The sequence below is a fragment of the Onychostruthus taczanowskii genome, unplaced genomic scaffold (assembly GCF_017590055.1).
Source record: "Onychostruthus taczanowskii isolate IOZ18803 unplaced genomic scaffold, ASM1759005v1 scaffold6, whole genome shotgun sequence".
Classification (NCBI taxonomy): Eukaryota; Metazoa; Chordata; class Aves; order Passeriformes; family Passeridae; genus Onychostruthus; species Onychostruthus taczanowskii.
In genome coordinates this window covers 7736806-7748954 of record NW_024503679.1, presented here as the reverse complement: position 1 = coordinate 7748954, position 12149 = coordinate 7736806, and the positions used below count along the sequence as shown (strand labels likewise).

Sequence of the window (12149 nt, the reverse complement as noted above, 5' to 3'; positions counted from 1 at the left end):
CCCACAGCCTTTTAAAATACAGGCGTAATAGCCACCTAGATACATCTGTGTGACCTTTCATTTCCATTCATCCTTATAAATAATAAAGAAGGCTTTAAACCCTTTCTAATTACTCCTTGAAAGCAGCTGTATCGGTTTCTGCAGTGATGAAACGCCCCCACCCTCCCAGAAAAAAAAAAGTTTCCCCGCTCTGCACCTGAGCATTGTTTTCGACAGGAGGGCGGGCGCGGAGCTGCCCCTGCCGCGGCACGGGGATAATTCAGAACTGACTCCAGTATTTGTTTCCATCCATTATTGATGGGGAGCTGGAAACGCGGCTCCCTCTGCCTCCCAGCGCCCGGCTGCTGCCGGGGAGCCCGTAAATCACGGCTCGCCAGGCTCCCGCCCCGCCGGCAGCGCCGAGCCCCGGGCCGGCCCGGCTCAGCGCCCGACGCGGCGCCAGCCCCAACTCACCCCAAGCGCCCCGGGGCGACTTCGCCGGGGATAAACCCGACAGCTCCGCTTCGGCTGCCCCGTCTGCGGCCGGCGCCGGCTCCCGCCCGCTCCGGCCCGCCGTCCCCCGCCGGGCGCCCCATCCCGGCGCTGCGCTGGGAGCCGGGGCGGCGCGGGGGAGGCGCGCCCGTCAGAGCCCACCCCTGCCTCCACCTCCCGCGAATGGATTTAATTCTCGCCCGTGCCTCGCCGCGCGTCCCACCGCCAGCACCGCGGCGGCCCCGGCCCGCGCCCCGCCACCACCGCGGACAACTTTTCGGTCTCACCGCAGCGGGAGCGCGGCCCGCGGCCGCCGGCGGAGCTCGGCGAGTCGCGCCATGGCGGGGGGGCGCCGCCCCGACACCAACACCGGCCCCGGCCGGCTGCGCGGAGCTCCGGCAAACTTCGCCCGTAGTTTTACCCCTCCCAGCCCACCTCGGCAAACCTGCCCTCGCCCCTCCCGCCCCGAGGCCGCGGAGGTAAACAGATGGGGCGAGCCAGCGAGAATTTGTTTTGTTCACCGTCGACGCCACCTTCGCTTCTTAAGACAGAAATTTTCATTTCTATTTGGGAAGAAAAAGTCATTGCGAGCAATGCAATTTTGCGGGCTAATGAGACTCGATTTTGCAAACGAGTACTTTGCGTGTCGTGCTGGGGGGGGATGTCCTTGAAATGACATCTTTTTAAATGCCTGTCCAAAATCCCCTCAAATATTCCAGAAACAAAGGGTTTAATCCCAGAAATGAAGTCCAGGAAATAGCTGTCACTAATTCATTTTTCTTCACATGAAAGATAAATTAATTAAGGCTTAAAGTACCATGGAGTATTTTGGATGCCCCTGCAAGGGAAAAAAAAAAAAGGATTACTCGCCAAACTGTTTCATCTATGGTTTTTTTTAACGGGAAATAAGAAAAATTCCAAGTAAAAGTAATTCTGAGATTTTTGCTGGGGAATATATCCTCCATAATGCGCAGTTCCCAAATTCCTGTCCCTTAGCTGAGCACTGTCTCCACAGCAAAGCCTTGGGCTGGTTGCTTCCCACAGTGCTCCTACCCCTCTGGAAGACAAGCACTTGATACTCCCAAGCAGCATTTTGGGCTGATCTGGCAGCTTTTTACGCACGCACCACTCACAGTGGGAGCGTTGCCTCTTGAGAACTGATTCATCTAAGTAAGGGCGCCAGGATTTGGCCCATAGTAAATTCTCTTTAGAGATGGTGCCAACAAAATCTCCCAGCCATGGGAATAGGACGTTTTTGGCAACTCAGTCCCCCTTGGCTGTCTCTCTCTGATGTTTCCTAGTGGTGACAGGCTAAAGGCAAGATCATTATGGGCTTCCTCACAGCGAACACAGCACAGCTATGTGGCACCCCAGGAGCTGCTGCCTGGTTAAAGGTCTAAGGACATTATTTTCTCTTTCTCATGAACAACCCTAATCTGAAAAGCATCAAAATTTACACAGTGCATGAAAATGCCGCGATAGAGACTACTCACTTGGTAAGGAATTGAATCACAACCTCAGGAGAACAAAGCTGAAAGTGCTTCCAAAAGGAGGATTTGTTTCACCAATAGAATAGCTCTGTGTCCTTTGCACTGGAAGTGAGACACCCGGAGCAGGCCCCCTGTGGTGGGGATTTATGGTGGGTATGGATGGGTGCCTAGGTGCAAGCTACCCACACCAGGGCATTAAAAATGTGGGATTTGCTCCGTGGCTTTTGAAACTCCTGATGGTAGTGCCAGCCAGGAAAACCGCAGTACTGGAAGAGCCACTTATATTTTCATTCAATACACCCCTTTTGTGACTGCTATGTAGAAATTACTCCTGGATGTTGTTCTGCTATCCCTGCTGTGGGGTGTCGGATACCCAGCCCTTGGCACTGCTTGGGCTGTGGCTGGGTGCTCCCCTCTGCTCTGAGAAGGGCAGCCTGTGGGAAGGGACCTTTCTTGCCTGCCATACCTCTGAGCCACAAGCTGACTCAAGGTTTCCATATATCAGGATGAAAGATTAATATGGTTTAAATCTCCTTCTGCTTCAATTAGGCAGGTGACACAATGTTGAGAATCAGATCGCATTCCCGTAGGGCAAAGAGTTTCAGCTAGAAATACAGAATTTTAGAGGATTTTGGTACAGCCAAGACTAATATCTTGTGTCTACACCTAAATATGGTAGTTTATTATCATTTCAAAATTTGCTGCATGGCTAGAAACCACTTTATGGAAGGATTTAAAGTATGTGCATTTACAATATGTGTGCAGGCAGGGAATTACACAGCCACAGGTTTTTAAACACAAATATATGCAGGCTTCTATTGATATGATAAACTATCAGTAACATGTGCTGCAAAGCTTCTTAAATCCTCATTGACACAACAGACCACTATTGTGTCAATAGTGTGCAGATTAATGGGGTATTGTCAGGCTGTTTTAGGCCTTAACTTTCATTTATCCTAAAACTTGTTCTTCATTGTAACTCTTAACCTTTGGATTCTGCCAACACATTTCTTGTCACAAATATACTAATGGAATTAAAAGAAACCTGGCTTTTAAATGTTAATTACCCCTAGAATGATTGATTTGCAAAAGAAACACATCAGCAGAATCTGAAAGTACAGAGGCAGAATAAAATGGACTGAGTGTCAGCCCAAGAGCCAGGAATGCCCGAAGACCAGCGTTGGCTTCAATGAGACTGTCCCTGTGTCCCAGGTGGAAACAGAGCACTTACCCACCTGGTCTCATGGGTGGGGTGTACAGGTGATTCCTACTGTCCAAGGGACTTTTCACCCTCTAAGTGCTTTACAGACTTGAGCAACACTTGTTCGTGAATTTGAAAATATAAGCAAAGTGTTAAAAATTTACATACTGATAACAGAAGCACCCTCTGTTAGAACAACATACTGATTTTTTAATTCATTAAAATATGGATTAATATTAAAGTTTTTAAACCAGACATTTCATTCTGTTTGAATGCCTTCACTGGGTTTACAATCAAAGCTGAACTGATTTCAGCAAGTAGGTGTGCTGATTGACATCAAAACTTCAGCCACATGGTGATTTGGTGAGGAAGTGCCAGTGCACAGTGCAGGGCAGTTTGCAAGTTTGGGAAACCACTGTCAGATCATGGTAGCTCAGGAAAAGTTAGCTCAAATGGCACATCCCTAGGAAATACCAAGTACTGAGGGAAATGGAATTGACAATTTACCCCTGGCTGGGCCAGAGCTCCATCAGTGACTCAGCATGCAAATGCACAGACACAATGGTTCCTGAATGAAATATCAAACTTATATTTTGAGGACATGTTCATTTAAGCTGTGTCCTTTCCAATAAAAACAGCAAATGTCATTTACAGGGGGATGGTTAAATCACAGCAGTGCCAAGAAGTGATGATGTTATACCTAAGAGTCATTTTGTTTTAGCTAAATATTTCCTTCCTCCCTTCTTTTTGCTAGTGCATACAGACAGACATCTGCCTACTGCAAGGCATTGCGTAGAGGAACAGGTAGGTAATTTAATATGGATCGATACATAATTCCTGATGAAGTAGACATGCAGTTTTTATATTCACTATCCTTAAATCTAAATTGCAAAGTGCGATGTTATGACTTACCTTTACTGTAATTAAATTTGATAGTAAAAGAGAATAGAATTTATTTATTATGAGTGAATAAAATTAGTTGGACAATTTAAGGTGCTATTCAATGAGTAATGCTCCCATAGAAAGGGTAAACATTTGTCTGCCTGATAATAGTAGTTTGTATTAACAGCCTAGAAAAGTTATTTTCATGCAGCTCTGGTTTTATGTGTCTTGTCTTCTCAATATCCTGGGAGCCATTGCACAGGACAGGGCAGGCATGTATAATACGTGAATAAATGTAGGACAATTTCCAAGAAAAACAGGCTTTTTATCTCTATTGATTGGTGAAGAATTCTCTCCTTTGGACTTTTAAGAACATAAATGTAGAAAATAGGAAGATCAAGCTGTAATGCCTCACAGCTCATGACTAGAACAGGGTTAAAGCCACATAAGCTGAAACTGGTAACTCATTATGGTGTCAGCCTGCACAATGCAGAATTCCATGTTTCCTACTGCTTGCCTCTGTTAGAGGGATGCCAACCATTCCTGGCTTTAGCACCCATCTCCACGAACCTTTTCTGCAGGTGTTGCCCTTCTTTAGCCACTCATTCCCCATGGTTTAGATCCCGAGAAGATGGGTCTTTAATCTGCCTCGAGTGCATTTAAATAATATTCCTGTTCAATCACCCTAAACCTTGTTGCCAGGGGGAATATTGGTGAAAATCCCAGTGTTTGGCTGGCAGAGCAATAAAGCTGAGCCAACCATTTTCCTTCTTTGAGTCCTGAGCTTGTAGCAGTATCAATGCAAGTCAGAAGTGAGACATTTCAGAACATGATTTACACCAAGTGGCTAAAAATAGCAAATTGCTAATATAACAAGCCTGTGCTGTGTTGATACAGACAAATAATTGTTCATAAGTCAAGTATTATTTAAAGAGGGGTAAGTTTAAGAAAAGATGTAATAAATTTATCTCTGTAAATAGTATCCAAGGTATCACATGAGGGTAGTTCTTTATAACACTTAAAAGAGAGAAGATAATTTTCTCATATTTTCCAAATGATGGGAGACCCCTCTTTTCACCCTTGACAGCTGTCAGAATATTATAGGAGGTGCTTTTAAGCAATTACCATTTTGTAAAATATAGGCAGGAGTGAAAACAATTCCAACACTTTTTTTATAGCATCTTCTTGGGGGCTGTATGGAGAGTTGTGTTCAAAGTATTTCTGATTGTCAAGAATTCACTTTAACATAGAATCATTTAGGTTAGAAAAGACCTTTAAGATCATTGAGTCAACCATTAGCAACATCATTGTTCCCCTTTTAATATTTTTCTAATCCTCCTCTTCATTTACAGGGATGTGCAGAAATCTCAGGCTGTGTGCCTGTCACTTGAAGGTGTAGTGATAATTTTTTTGCCAACACTGATGCTGGGCTGTGGACCCCAACTTGGCAACTTTGTCCTGTCTCTGTAAAGGACCAGCATGTGCTTTCATTCCTGTGATTTAGCTTTCTGGCTGGTGGAAGAAATGTGCTCACACTGTTATTCATGACCACCCACCATCATCTGACATCAGTTTGCCTTGAGAAGCCCACAGAACTACCTCTATATTGAATATTTAAGTGATAAATCCAATAGCTGCTTTCAGGCAAAGGTCCGGCCGAAATTCAATGGGTTGGCTCTCCAGTTCCCCCATCTGTACTCTGAGGAGGCAGGGGAGATGTGCCAGTAATGAATAAAAATAATTGGAAACCAAATAATTTTTTTAAAGGTTTGTCAGTATACTGCATGGGTCAGCCAGCAGGGATCCTGCAGGACCCTGTACAGATGAATGTGAGACAGTGGAAAGCCAGGAATTCCTCCTCTGCTGAGGCTGTGGAGAGAACCCCATGTCAGCAAAGGCAGAAGAGACATAGACACAATGTTTGCAATGTATTGTCCTGTGTATTTTACAACTTGAAATGTGAAATCTGGATGAAATGTGCTTGGAGTGAAACCTGGATGACTGTGTGTCAAAGCCAATAAAAGGGATTCAAGCAATAACCATAACTGGGCACAGTCCTGTAAAACTGGTCTTTCCTGCCTGTAAGCTCCCCATCAGGCTTCACTTTGAAAAACCAACTCTTGCAGGCCAGTGGTTCTTGCAAAGATCACTGCAATAATAAAACACGATTAATTCCTGCTCCTTGCAAAAGAATCATCTTGTAAAATAATCCCAGTGAGGGGCAGCTGTACAGAGAGCTGGCAACACCAAAGCCAAGCTGAAGGCATTGCTGTGGTCCCCTCTGGGTCCAGGTATAGAGCCTGGTGTTGCTCACTCCCCTCAGCACTTCAAATGTCTGCAGGAATGATTGAAAGCAAAACAAACTCCATTTTCTGTACAATTATTAGCTTTTCAGTTTGGTGTATTACAGCACCCTTCTCTTGATGGGGAATTAATTCAAAACATCTAAGGTAACATCATCAAAATACTGTAATTAGATTTAATGGCACACTTCCAAGATTAATAGGTGATCTTCCTCACAGCCTACAATTTCATTTTCCAAAATTTCATTTGCCATACTGCTACTCAGTACAGATTCACCATCACAGTGCTTACCTACACTTTTCCTTTACACTAGTAGTAAAATGTGCTGCCTTTTCCAGGCATAGACAGATGAAAAGATGTATTAGTAACAAATCTGTGTTCATGGCATATAATCACAAGATGACAAGACACTTAATGTTATCTATTTATATATTATGTATAGCAATTTCTGTTACACAAAATCACTCTTCAGTCCCATTTTAGGGGATTACCTAATCCTGTAATTGATTCTGTGTGATGAGTCCCTGTTGTCCTGTGCAGACCCACTGACTTTCAGAACAGGAACAGGCCTGAAAACATTCCATTATTTCACTGGTTTTTTAAATGTGTAAATTACAAGATAATGTAGGATGAGAGTAGATGATTTTATCTGTCTATTTACTTCACTGGCTCAGAATTCTAAGTGTTTTATGACTTGACCAAGAAGAAGAAGAATTACTCCCTATCAGTAAGAATGACCAAAGACATGATTGATGTTTTCTTTAAGGTAAATTAAATATTCCCATAGAAATGTAGCCAATCATATATGTTCTCAAACAGCTCAGAGCTATAGTAAAGCTACTTTCTACTGTAACTGTCACATCTCAAAACTTGCAAAGGGATGAAGCAATTGCTCAGTGGTTATAAATACCAGCAGATTAGTTTATCTATAGATCTGTATCATGTTACTCATTCCAGAGTCCATAAAATCCAACATGAATCGGCTTGACTTCGTACACAAACAATCACATCCTACATAAAGGTGAGTCCACAAGTAGCAGCTCATGACATTTTATAGTCATGGAGGTTTTAGTATTACAGAAAACAAGTAATTGCACATGTGTGCATGTGCAGACAGACACACACAGACACACGTAAACCTTGCTCCTTCACTGTCCCACCAAATATAACGCCACGGATTAAGGCCTTAAATAAGTCTCTAAGAATGTAATTTAGTACAGTCTGAATCCCCCTTGGGCAAGCCTGAGGTAGCTCCTTGGGCTGTCACAGCTCAGCAGCTGTCCAGCCTAACACTGACTCAGGAGCCAAAACTCTGCCTCATTTGGGTGACAGTGAAACAGTTGTAAAGGATCAGACACGTATTATCCTTGGATGAGCTAGGGAGGGTGCTTAGAAAATAGTTAATACCAGTAATGACTAAGAATAGAAAGGTAAACAAACTGCTTGCAAATTTGTATCTGAATGAATTCCGAAATAAAGCCTTACCACATGGCATTCCTATCCAGCAAGAGGGTAGACTCTTATCCTAGGTTAGAAGAAAGATGATCAAACTCTCTACTTTTACCTCCGTGACACACACAATAAAGTTCATGGCCCACATACAATCAGTAATGACAGGAGCTGCTGCCTTTGGCATATTACCTTGAGTTTCTGCTTAGTGTGTGCCCCTTTACATCTCAGTATCTGACTTCAGCCTAGGATATTTTGTTGTTGAGACACAGGTGATTACCTTTAATTAGTCTTTCGACACTTACAGCCTTGTCTAACATTACTGTTTGTTTGAAAAAAATTATTTCTAGCTTTGATGTACCTCAGTGTTCCTTCTTGTGTGCTGGCTGTGGGCTGCAAAATCCTTTCTGTTGAGTAGCTGTAACAAAGCCATCCATGAAACCTTTCCCTTCTTCTCTTCTGTGTTTTGCACATTTGTGCAGAAGAAAAATTTCTACTTATGGAATGTGAGCACACACAGTTACTATTCTCTGTATATTATATATTCTCTCTATATATTCTCTGTTCTACTATTCTCTACAGTAAGAGGCAGAAGTGAGTGCAGATTGTTTGATCCTTTGGAGTTACTGTTTCTCCTTCCCCCATCAACATTTGAAATGTGCATGGTGTCTAGAAGTCACTGATCCAGGGACATATCCTACTGCTTTCCTTTGGAGAATGCAAGATGACACATTTTCACCTTTGAGGTGACAGTAGGTGACAATGAGATAGGTGGCCCATTTCAGCCCCACACTGTCTCCCTGATCACAGTATGCCAGCTGCTTGTATGACTGTGCATGTCAGCCCACTAATCTTGAGTGATGCAAAGCTCCACAGAGTCAGGGGAAATACCATTGTCTGTGACAACTCATGCAGGAAACAGTCATGCAAAGGAGCTGTCAAGGGAGGAGGCTTGGTCTAGGAGAGGGGGGTGCGTGGGGTCAAAAGTGTAGAAAGCACTTTGGATCCAAGGCAATATAAATTAGCCATGGCACCTATTCTATCCTACAAAATCTCCTATTTGCATCACATACTGTCAGAATTAACACTTCAAAAACATACAACAAAGCAACAACCAGTAATAATCAAGTTAGATACTATGGATGGTGCTTGACTTGGAAAAACAGGCTCAGGTAGGAATGCCAACACTATTATCTGACATAGCTGGAAAAAAGTGTAAGCTGTGACATCTCCATTCTTGGCAAATCACAGAGACTGCTGCAGGCACTCTGTTCCCTCTGCTGCTTGGAGTGATGCAGTCGTAGCTGCTGTCGCTGTTAGCTACAGATCTTCTCTCTTCTGTGTCTTTGTGGGGAAGAGGAGGGCAGGAAAAGTGGTTCACTACTTGGGAAGAAATGGAAGAAACAGTATTTGTGGTTCCAGTCAAAGTTTTCCAGCTCCTTTTATAGATTTGACTTTTTAAAAAATTAGTTGCATAACAGGGTGCCAGGATTTTAGCAGCCACGTTATAGCAAATAAATAATTTTCTAATAAAGTCTCTACTGTCCAATGGCCAAAGATAACTACAGGTTATTCTCAGCTTTCTTATCAAAAGCTGTTTCAGACTTGGATATTTTATCTAAGTACTTTAGATGCTGCCTGAACAGCTTCCCACGTTCAGAAGAATCTCAGTGATTGTTTATTTTGTGCATATGTACTTTGCATGCCGGAAGAGAATGCCTAGATGGTAATTTCTCTCCCTGCCATTATTACCCATGTATGTGCACCAGGCCAAGAGCTCAGCACCAAAGCTGAGAGGGATGGAAGGTCTCCCCCTGAGGTGTAGCCAGACCATGCAGAAACACTCTCCATATGTGGAGACCAGCTGTGTGAGGCACAGGCTTAGCAGGCTCCCTGCCACCTGGCCAGCCCCCTGCACTGCCCCCGGCCAGGCGCTGCCAGGGCAGGGAGGGAGTGGAGTCAGAGTCAGGGGAGAGAGACAGTAAAGGGGGAGAAAGCAGACTGCCCACTGCTCAGCCAGCTGACTGGGGATTTGGAGAGCAGATCAGGGCCATGGTCAGCCCTGGACTCCCATCACATCACACTGCCAGGACTCAAGCTCAGATGAGCTTTGGGCATGCCAGAAGAGGCCATATGACTTCTTACTACAGACCCAAGCGAGCAGCTCTCTGCAAGGTGAATCATCTATCAGTCCTGCCCATCAGTAATGTCATGGCACTGATGTCAGGCTGACAATTTAGATTCAAATCCTTCCTAGAAGGATCAGGATAGCACGTGTGCATGTGTTCCTGGGGTTGCTGGCCATCTGGGCTGCTCTTAAAGCCATGTGGTTTTACACCCTGCCCACGTTTCAGGCTCCTGTATCCAGAATGGCATTCAGCAGAACTGCATGTGTTAACTTGCTCTCTGATCTGCACCCCTTCATGAACTTTTGACAGTGACTAAGTCTGTGTTTTCCCTAGGATCTTCAAAAACCTTTCAAACAGACCTGATGACAGAAAGCCTCTTGATTTTTTGTTGGGACTGCGTGAAGATCCCTCTGTTCTCTCAGATGCCAAAAGAAAAAAAAAAAAAGTGAACTGTACTTTTCAAATGTCATCCTAGGGAGCCAACCCTCAAACTCTTCCTCACATATAAAATGTCCTGGCAGGATTACCATATAATATCCATTGCAGCAGTGGAAAATATCAAAGGATCATGGCTTAAAATTAAACAAAGCAGCACCCTTTCTTGTCTCAAAAGCAATACTATTCCTCTTCCTCTTTTTCCCTTCTCACCTGCAAATTGCCATGCAGTTTGGTAAAGTAGGATTAAGTATCCACAATAAACACTCCCATGTGAGGCCAGCAAGAGCAAATGGAAGCAATCACTTTACTTTTTAGCCCAAACCTTCTGTTACTGTAGCAAATGAGATTTTTCTTTTTTGCAGCTGACTAGCAGAAACTGATTTAGGCCCTTTGCACTTGCTGCCAGCAAGTGTTCCCACTCCAAAAATAGCCTGCTGAAGAAAGAAGTGTCAGTTGCTGTCTTCAACAGGCTGCTTTCTAAACCCATTGTTAGAAGACACCTACTTCAAATGAAACCTGGCATGTCACCACGCTGTGGGCAAAGTGCCATTCCAGCAGATGGGCAGGGGGTAGGCAGTGCCAGCAATCCAGTCTGGATATCAACCTTGAGTAACAAGGTTGTACTCCCAGCTGAGGATGTCAAAGCCTGGAGCTGTGCTCTACCTCAGCCTGTGTCCTTACACACCTTGCTGCTCACGCACATCTACGCAGTATTTGAAAGGTTTCTATCTGATCTGCAGCCCATCCTGCTCTGTTCCACTGGCACCAGGTTTCAGTTTGGGAGGGTGAGCCTGGCCTGCCATGCTCTGCAATGAAGGTGTGGGCAGGACCACGTGAGCAGTGCTTGGCTTTCAGTGCCTTTCTCCCCACTGTGGCATTTAGTAGCAAATATGTGGGAGAACACCTCAGGGTGCTGTAGTCGAGGCAAAAACTTCCAAAAAGACCTCAACTGCTGTGGAACAGTGAAAAACCATAATGTAGGCACCTCTGAGTGGAGCTGCAGGAGTCCAGCAGAGGTTAATCTCAGTGCTCCAGTCCCCCTACATTTAGAGTGAACAGGTGCCCACGTGTCAGGTGGAGAGAGCAGTCCTGCAGGCCCATTCTGTTCCACCCTCAGAAATCCCCACACTCTCAAGTGGCTCACAAGAGCATCAGGCCTCGATGAACTGGGATTCATACGCCACAGCCTCGTGAGACTGATATGACAATGAAGTCTCTACCTTTCAATGTGTCTTGTACAAAAAAAGCCTCTTCTCTCTCCTGAAATGCCAGCCTGTGTGTGGAGACTTTATTTAGGTTCTTCTGTAGTACCTGTTTGTGTTATATGTCTTACAGAGTCTCAAATTAATGCATGTAAACTCTATCTGCATCTTTTCAAAATCTCGTCTTATATGTCCCATGAAACTATTAGTTTAGCTATCACCAGGTATTAAAATTTAAAAGGGTCACTAAATGCATACTGCTAGGAGGGAACAACATTAGTTACACATTACCAGAACAAAACTAAATTAAGAAACAGCTCATTTCCTTTGTACCATCAATATTTTACTCAGCCATAGCCTGGATGCTTGTACTCACAAAAGGGAATTAATCATTCATGTGCTAATGTACATCCATTTTTTAAAAATCATCACTTAAGTAATCATTTTTGTGTGTGCTCAGATGTGTGATGCCTGCTTATGAAAGTGGAGGAAAAATCAATACAAATTAAATAAAATTTAAAAGGTGGATATCAGTGAAACAGATGCAAAAGAGTCCTCCATGCAGTAAAACTGTAATCAAATT

At 44.0% G+C, this 12149-nt stretch overlaps 1 protein-coding gene across 10 annotated transcripts in view; it reads right to left on the bottom strand.

The window, feature by feature from the left end:
- Nucleotides 1–815, bottom strand: part of SEMA6D (semaphorin 6D) — a 31471-nt gene extending 30656 nt beyond the window's left edge. For 8 of the 10 annotated variants that reach the window (XM_041418543.1, XM_041418541.1, XM_041418546.1 and 5 more), the window contains exon 1: nt 454–738. The gene's annotated coding sequence lies outside the window, so the exon portion shown is untranslated. The other 2 variants (XM_041418542.1, XM_041418552.1) reach the window with 2 other exon arrangements.
- Between the last annotated feature and the right edge of the window lie 11334 nt (nt 816–12149).